Source organism: Leptonychotes weddellii, chromosome 7 (genome assembly GCF_054177405.1).
Source record: "Leptonychotes weddellii isolate Sample4059 chromosome 7, ASM5417740v2, whole genome shotgun sequence".
In the NCBI taxonomy this organism is placed as follows: Eukaryota; Metazoa; Chordata; class Mammalia; order Carnivora; family Phocidae; genus Leptonychotes; species Leptonychotes weddellii.
Window position 1 is genome coordinate 46,905,522 of NC_138375.1, and position 9,338 is coordinate 46,914,859.

Genomic DNA, 9,338 nt, shown 5'->3' on the forward strand with positions numbered 1-9,338 from the left:
AAAGATTTTATCTGTTTATTTGAGAGGGAAAGTGAGCAAGCAGAGAGAGAGAGAGAGAGAGAGAGAGAGAGAGAGAGAGAGGGAGAAGCAGATTCCCTGCTGAGCAGAGAGCCTGATGCAGGGCTGGATCCCAGGAGCCTGAGATCATGACCTGACCTGAAGGCAGATGTTTAACTGACTGAGCCACCCAGGCACCCCCAAAAAGGTCATTTTTTTATACATAGTTTTAAAAGCTCTGCCATTGAATATTAGAGCTAGAGAAGACAAACACCATTATTTTACAAGTGGGGAAAACGAGACCTAGAGTTTACCCAGATCCTAATTTCCACACTAGTGGTCTTTACACTATAATGCTACCTGCATTCCTTATATTAATGAGTTTCAAAGATAAAATCAGTATCATTGCTAGCATTATTAGCAGTAACAACTGTGGCTACTATAAATCCATATTTAATGTTTATAAGGTAGAACCACATGAAATTGCTATTTTTATATGAAAAAATGGTTAAGTATCTGTAATTTCACATGGCTCAACTCATTTATGAGTTGAAATGTTAGGAACAATATCAAGTGTTTTTAAAGCCTTAAAGAAGAGGCAACTGGAGCCAGACTACATAATGTCTGGTGAATTAAGTTCTCTCTAGGGTCTGTTCCCATTTCCATAACCTGGAACTAATAACCTAGGCTCAGATTTATGGAGCCTTAAATGATCCTAGCCCTCAGAATGACACCTGGCAGGTAGTAAGTGCTCAGTGACTATTAGTTGTTCTAATTATTTCCAACATTAATTCTCAGAACAGTCTTGTGAAGTAGGAACATTTTATTCTTAGTTTATAGATGTGGAGACCAGAGCTTAAAGAGATAGTGAGATAATAACTTGAACCTTTGTCCATCTGACTTCAAGCACATTCCCTGTACCTCACATAGTAATTTTCAATTAAGTGACAGTTGAATTGAGTCAAATAGTCCCACTGGGGTGTTTCATCAGAATCGCCAATATTGGAGAGCATCTATCTTCTGGGACTCCTTAAGAGTAAGTTATGTAAAAGACAGTGCAAGCTATTTTACATTGTGATTGAGAGAAACTAAGTTCACCACTTTTTTGTTTTTAGGTCTAATTGATGAGAATGCTATAAGCAATAAACAAGCTGATGGTTATCACCTCTGATTTCATAACAGTTCCAGCTTGTATTATACCCTTAAGTATTTCTTTCACCTGCCAAAGGACCCCCCAAACTCCAGCAGCACCATCCTCTGGAATGCTGAGAAAGGAAAACTCAATGTGGCACCTGCTAACTAGACCCTGTGCTGTTAAACTTGGTCAGCGTTTTGTACAAGAGCAAAAAAAACACTGCCGACTCTTTCTCCTTAAATAGAATACATAGTCAAGAAATTCCCTTGAGGAGCAACAAGATCCGATTGAATTTTTCAGAATTTTCTATTATTCTATCAAGTTCACTTGACAGCAAAGGACAAACTGCCTTTCAAATGCTATAAGTGAATGCATCAGCAATTCAGAAGGAAAAACATGAGTTATTAAGTAGGAACAAGTCTCTCTGAATATATTTACACCAACTCATGGAAACCACTGTCCTCAGAAACCTCCATGACAATCTATTTTCTAGTCTCACTATTGCTTTAAGGTTGACAGATGATAATAAAATACAATGAAATTACCTTTGAGCTCTGAAATGTACATCAGCTCATACATTCCTCATGGCTTGATTTTTATTTCTCCAACACAGCTCATTCACTTTCAATATTATTCCCAAGCACTCAAGGTTTATATCTGGGGAATATAGCTACTTATGCCTATTTCATGTTTGCATAAAGGTAGGGAATACAGATTTTATTATGTTTATATACACACACACAGACACAACATACATGTATATACATATTAGTTAAGAGCTAGAAGGGGCTTTTGAGATCATCAAGTCTCCTTTTGTTGCCTTACAGGTGAGGTCTCAGAAGTCCCCCAAAAAATGGTATCCTGGAGGCCACATAGCAAACTGACTAAAGCTTGAGAGAATAAGAATGTGGCAGGAGAATAAGAATGTGGCAAGTACCAAGTACCTGAGGATTACAGCCAGTATTTCTCATACATAAATTCTTATACCACTTCTACGATGTTAGTATCATCATTCTCATTTGATGATGAGAAAATTGAGGCTAGAAAAAGTAGTACAGACAATATTCTCTCTACTATGGCAGCATTTCTCCAAAAGTATTCACTCTGGCATCACTGATTTTTGCCATATCTATACACTAGCTATATTGTTTTCTTAACCTTTTCCTTAAATTGACTAAATATTTATATTTTTAAGATTTATTTATTTTATTTTGAAAGAGAGAAAGAGAGCATGAGCAGGAAGGGCAGAGGGAGAGGGAGAGAATCTCAAGCAGACTCTGGACTGAGCCCCAACTGGGGCTTAACCTCGTCACCCTGAGATCACAACAAGAGCAGAAACCAAGAGTTGGCCACTTAACAGACTTTGCCACCAGGGGCCCCTTGACTAAACACTTATATAAAAAAACAAACACTTTTTATCACAATTAAATGTAAAACAAATACAATGGGCCATAAATTAAAGGTATCCATAAAAGTAAATAGAAAGAAACAAATTATCACTGAATTCTAGCTAGATTCTGCCACTCCCTAAAGACACAGGATTTGCATCCTACTCTCTTTGTTAAAAAAGATTAGCAATGGTTAGAGAGGTATTAGTGGCTATGAACATCAAACTGAGACTTAGAGATTGAAAGAGAATCAAGATAGGGAAACTTTCACTACTTGAAAGTCATGTTGTCTTATCTCGGATCATTCTGAGTCCTGCCCTGGCACCTCCTCCTCACTTTGAGAAACACTGTAGCACCTGGGCAGATTCTCCAGGTTATGGTTCTTTAACTCTAGTAAGCATCAGTATCATCCTGGAAGCTTGTTAAAAGCAGATTTTTGAGTCTTCCCCAGGGTTTCTGATTCAGCATGTCCCTAGTTGGGCCCAAGAATTTGCATTTCTAATAAGTTCCTAAGTAAAGCTGATGCAGCTGGCCCAGGAACCACATTACCAAAACCACTGCTCTGAGTCATAATTGGGGAGGAAGAGGTTGAGAACATGTCGCCATTAAGTTCGCTGGTGATTGCTGGGATTTGGAATTTTTATTTAATGAAATGGGTGAGACAAAGAAACACTCAATGTATTCTTGTGGTCCTGCATTGTTTCTTCAATCTAGTGAGTTCAGATTGATACTACACCGCAACAGAGCAGCCTGCAACACCCTTGGCTAAGGGGTCAGAGTACCTCCTCTTCAATAATACAGTTTGTTTGTAGGCTGCTAACTATCTACAAGGCTCTCTGCATTGGTCGTAGCAGCCCATGATCATTAATACTAAAAGCAGAAAATGAGATTCTCCTTCTCTCCTCTAGATGTTAAAAAACATTTAAAAAATGCCATGACAGTCACCATTCTTTCATATGGTTCTAGTTAATAGCAATAACTAAGAATTGTTAAGTGCCTCTATAAGCCAATCATTGTGTGTACCAGGTGATTACACAGAAACACTTTGTTTCAATGTGAGGATGTGAAAATTTAGGTAACTTGTCTGACATCACACAGTTACTAAGCAGAAGATCAGAGATTCAATTCCAAGTTCAATTCCAATGCCTATTTTTTTTCTAAGCCACACCACTGCTATTGTCACTACCCAATTATCAATCTCTTAATAGAAGCATATTTTATAGGGACTTAAAGTATGAGAAGGAAAAAAGCACTTCATAACCTTGAAAGTTTGAGAAGGAAATTTTAAAATGATGTCACTACAACAGGAGATATCAGTGATATTTAATCAGCAATGAAGATAGAGCTCACTCAGTTCAAATCAGGATTGAAGAAAATCTGGCTAAATTTTACTTTTAGGAGAGTGGGTAAGTGTGTAGAATGAATCTCAGAAATCTGAACTGTTTTAACTGAGTCAGGAAGGAGATTTTTATTTCCTCCTGATATGGCAAGGGCTATTTGGAGAACTGGTGTGGTAGAAGAGATAACAATAGATTGCAAGCCATGAGCCTTGGACTCTGGTCGTTATTTTGTCTTAGTAACTGAGACTTCATTTCTCTGGGTCCCAGTTTCACCATCTGTACACCAGGCAGCTGGGCTAAGCTCCCTTGCTGGCTCTGCCTTTAAGAATGGCAGATTCCTTCACCTAGATTTATTAGCACCATATGCCTCAAAATGATAATACTCGTCTTTCAGTATAAGGAGATTATGGTTTGATTGCAAACTCAGCATGTGGGTTTCAACCTTCAGTCTTTCAGGAACCTATTTATCTACCCATATGTGAGGTTACCCTGTTATATTCTTTGGCAAATACGTGGTGACAACTGGAGGAGAGATCCTGAACTCTTCAAGGTAGAAAAATACAACTGATACCCATATAAACAGAATTTAAGAAATGAATTATCTGATAAATTTTTAAAAAGTCATCAATGGCAATGAAATTACAAATTCAGTAGGTGTTATTAGGAGTAATTATAGTAACATCTAGAAAGAAAACAACATCTGTGATTTGCTTGATTAATGGCTTAACGGAACAGTGGATCTGTTAAAGGAGTAACATCCCTAGCACTGTTGACTGTATGTCTGCAATATCTGGAAACAGAGAAAGGCTTATGGGAGAAGAATGGAGTAGGGTGCCAGATTGGCTACTGAAGGTCTGGTTCTTCCCCAGAATTTCAATTCCTCTCTGACTATCTTGACCCAAGTTGTGTAGCAATTTAAGAGGACAAATGAATTCCACCAGGTATATGAACTCTGGCAGGCTAAAGAACTAGTTGCTCAGTGATTAAAAAATTTACTTTTCACCTGTGATTGGAGAGGTTTTACCCCACGTCACAGTAGGATTATACTAAAGGTGTTCCTCACCGGCCTGCATGCATACATGGGGTTTTTTCTGGAGGGAATAGTTTATACTCAGGGAGTAAAAATAGTTTTCTTTAAACATCAGTTTTTTTCCTTGGAAATCAAAGGAGAGTCAAAATTCCCACCTATAGTTGAAAACCACCACAATGCTTTGGAGTTTATAAAAATGAAATTAGGAAGGCATGTAATAATCTCACTCTCTTCTTCTAAGCTGTAGTTTCTTTCTGCTTTGAAAACAAGACACTAATTCCATCTATTTCCTCAGGCTGCGTTGGATGAATGCAAGATATATTATTTATCACAAAACGTGTACATTCAGGCAGCGGACTCTTGCATTAGGAAGTAGCATTTGCCATTAGCTTTTCCTGATGAAATCAATTAAACAAAAATGCAACATTCTGTTACAAAAGGGATGTGGATCTTTACCCAGCAAGCCAAATGACATATCAAATGCAGTATGAAGAAAAGTAGGTATATCCTGGGCCTGACTCAAAATTTAGGATTAGTGATCATAGGAGGTAATCATTCCCCCATTATATGGAAAGGGTCAAGTCGCTTTTACTTACCCCAGAAAAGCTGATGATCCTCCTGAGCAGGCTCCATTAGAAGCTATGGAAAATAGTACTTGAAAGTGGCACTATTTCTCTTGTACAGCTTGGCTAAAATATCATTTATCTTTCCCAAGGCATTTTTCATTTCTCTGATTATATCTGATAGTGTCAAGACAAGGCATTAAGCTAACACTGTCTTGGAAACTCAGAGAAGTTGATGGCCTGGCAAATAACAACTGTGGCCCATAAAGGAAATGGGAAAAATAAGCTGCCTCACTAGCGCCACAAGAGAAGGAGAAGAATAGCAGGACTGTGAGTGTGGGCCCCAGGCCCAGAACAGTGAAGGCAGTGTTCTTGGCTTGGCTGCACATTTACACAGCACCATCACTGTTAGACATGGGTCTTGCATAAATTTCTACTTTCTGTGCATCAATGATCCAGCAATATCAAAATTCGTCAGTGTTTTTATTCTCTATACCTGGCACAAGAATGACTTTGTACATTTACCTTTTGCAATGCATGTAATTAAGTGTGAGACAATTATAACCTTGTAGTTCTCCTTGGGGGCCTGGAACATAATTCAATTACTGGGTTTCAAGGGCACTTAAAGAGAGAAAAGATTCTGCAGTGACGTTTATACATGTGCTGGTGATGAATTTACCCTCAAAGCCTCAGAAGTCTCATTTTGCAGCAGTCGTAGTTCTTATTGATTACTGTTTGATTATACGAAATAAGGAAAGTGGGACCAATATATTATACTTACGGATTACGTGAATGCTTCAGACATACAGAAAACCAGACTTATTTATGGGCTCATGGAGAGTGCTGATTCATGCCCCAAAGGAAATTTTTGTGTATAATCTTTTTACTGAGTTGTCTGTAATTCTGCTAACTGGGGTAAATGTCATGAACCAATTGCCATATTGGTGGATAGTTATTGGTGAGTCCACAAATAAAACAAGATAGAGCAAGCAACAAGCCTATTCTGAGGGTAGCAAAAGGGTAATATTACCCAACTTGGGAATAAAAAGAGGTGGGGGAAAAAATGAACATAATGTCTAACTTCATGAAAATCTTTCCATAGGATCTTGGCTGGTTGCTAGGGTAATTGTGAACGTCTGTGTACTGTTGGATCCTATCAGACTACTAAGAAAAATTGGACATAAAAACATGTTAGAAGGGATGAAACACCCACACATCTAAAATTGGAATAGCTGTAAGATATAAGTTACAGATTTTTAAGAACATGAAATTTGCCTAACACTTTAGATAGTCTAGAACTTTTTTTAAAAAGGTACTTGGCATTCCACGGTTCTCCATCTGCTAAAGAGAAGAGTGCTTTGCAAGTCCTGTTCCTTTCCTCACTTTTCTCAGAATCTCATGGTTTCTCAGCACAAATGTGGCCTAGAATCACAGATTTGGTTAATCATAAAATGTTAGCACCAGAAGGTAATCAGAAGTCATTTAGTGCTGCTTCCTTGTGCTGTGAGTGAGGACACTGAAGCTTAGAGAAGTTCAACTTGCTCAAGGCCACACAGGAAATTAGTGGCGGACACAGGACTACAAACCACATCTCCTTACTTCTACAACCAGTGTTCTTTCCCCTCGTCATTTCCCCAACAGAGAGGGAGGTACATACGATTTTAGGACAAGGGAGTCATGCTGACCAATAAATACAAGTTCTCAAAGCATAGGCTTACTTTCCAATCTGCTTAGAAATTGTAAATACTTGCATGTGGCAAGTTATTTATATCATGGAGTTGGAATTAAATGCCATGGACTAGCTAATTAGAACCCTAATAACAAATAATAGATAAGAAATGGTATGTCCACACCTAAAGGAGCTGGAGAAAGAACAGCAAATAAAGCCTAAACTCAGCAAGAGAAGAGAAATAATAAGGATCAGTGCAGAAATCATGAAATAGAAACCAAAAGAACAGTAGAACAGATCAACAAAACTAGGAGCTGGTTCTTTGAAAGAATAAGACTGATAAACCCCTGGCCAGATTTATCAAAAAGAAAAATGTCCCAAATAAATAAAATCATGAATGAAAGAGGAGAGATCACAACCAACACCAAATACAATTTTTTTTTTTATTAGACAGTGTACAAGCAAGGGGAGCAGCAGGCAGATGGAGAGGGAGAAGCAGGCTCCCGGCTCAGCAGGGAGCCGGATGTGGGGCTCGATCCCAGGACTCTGGGATCATGACCTGAGCCGAAGGCAGACGCTTAACCGTCTGAGCCACCCAGGCGCCCCCCAAATACAAACAATTTTAAGAACATATTATGAGCAACTAAATGCCAGCAAATTAGAGAATCTGGAAGAAATGGATGCATTCCTAGAGACCTATAAACTACCAAAACTGAACCAGGAAGAAATAGAAAACCTGAACAGACCTATAACCACTAAGGAAATCGAAGCAGTCATCAAAAATCTCCCAACAAACAAAAGCCCAGGGCCAGATGGCTTCCCAAGGGAATTCTACCAAACACTTAAAGAAGAATTAGTACCTATTCTTCTGAAACTGTTCCAAAAAAACAGAAATGGAAGGAAAACTTCCAAACTCATTTTATGAGGCCAGCATTACCTTGATCCCAAAATCAGACAAAGATCCCATCAAAAAGGAGAACTACAGACCAATATTCCTGATGAACATGGATGCAAAAATTCTCATCAAAATACTAGCCAATAGGATCCAACAGTACATTAAAAGGATTATTCACCACGACTAAGTGGGATTTATTCCTGGGCTGCAAGGTTGGTTCAACATCTGCACATCAATCAATGTGATACAATTCATTAATAAAAGAAAGAACAAGAACCGTATGATCCTCTCAATAGATGCAGAAAAAGCATTTGGCAAAGTACAGCATCCTTTCTTGATTAAAACTCTTCACAGTGTAGGAATAGAGGGCACATACCTCAATATCATAAAAGCCATCTATGAAGAACCCACAGCGAATATCATTCTCAATGGGGAGAAACTGAGAGCTTTCCCCCTAAGGTCAGGAACATGGCAGGGATGTCCACTATCACCACTGCTGTTCAACATAGTACTAGATGTCCTAGCCTCAGCAATCAGACAACAAAAAGAAATAATAGGCATCTGAATCGGCAAAGAAGTGAAACTCTCACTTTTTGCAAATGATATGATACTTTATGTGGAAAACCCAAAAGATTCCACCCCAAAACTGCTAGAACTCATACAGGAATTCAGTAAAGTGGCAGGATATAAATTCAATGCACAGAAATGAGTTTTATTTCTATACACCGACAACAAGACAGAAGAAAGAGAATTTAAGGAGTCGATCCCATTTGCAATTGCACCCAAAACCGTAAGATACCTAGGAATAAATCTAACCAAAGAGGCAAAGGATCTGTACTCAGAAAACTATAGAATACTCATGAAAGAAATTGAGGAAGACAGAAAGAAATGGCAAAACGTTCCATGCTCATGGACTGGAAGAAAAAATATTGTGAAAATGTCTATGCTCCCTAGAGCAATCTACACATTTAAAGCAATCCCTATCAAAATACCATCCACTTCTTTCAAAGAAATGGAACAAATAATCTTAAGATTTGTATGGAACCAGAAAAGACCCTGAATAGCCAGAGGAATGTTGAAAAAGAAAAGCAAAGCTGGTGGCATCACAATTCCAGACTTCAAGCTCTATTAGCACTGGGTGTTATATGCAAACAATGAATCATGGAACACTACATCAAAAACTAATGATGTAATGTATGGTGATTAACATAACATAATAATAAAAAAAATGTGAAAAAAAAAAAGCTATAATCATCAAGACAGTATGGTACTGGCACAAAAGGAGACACATAGATCAGTGGAACAGAATAGAGAGCCCAGA

The 9,338-nt window shown here is 38.2% G+C and overlaps 1 protein-coding gene across 1 annotated transcript in view; it reads right to left on the reverse strand.

The window, feature by feature from the left end:
* Positions 1–5,714, reverse strand: part of ATP10B (ATPase phospholipid transporting 10B (putative)) — a 258,651-nt gene extending 252,937 nt beyond the window's left edge. Inside the window, exon 1 of the mRNA XM_081825802.1 lies at positions 5,487–5,714. The gene's annotated coding sequence lies outside the window, so the exon portion shown is untranslated. The remainder of the gene's footprint in view (positions 1–5,486) is intronic.
* Between the last annotated feature and the right edge of the window lie 3,624 nt (positions 5,715–9,338).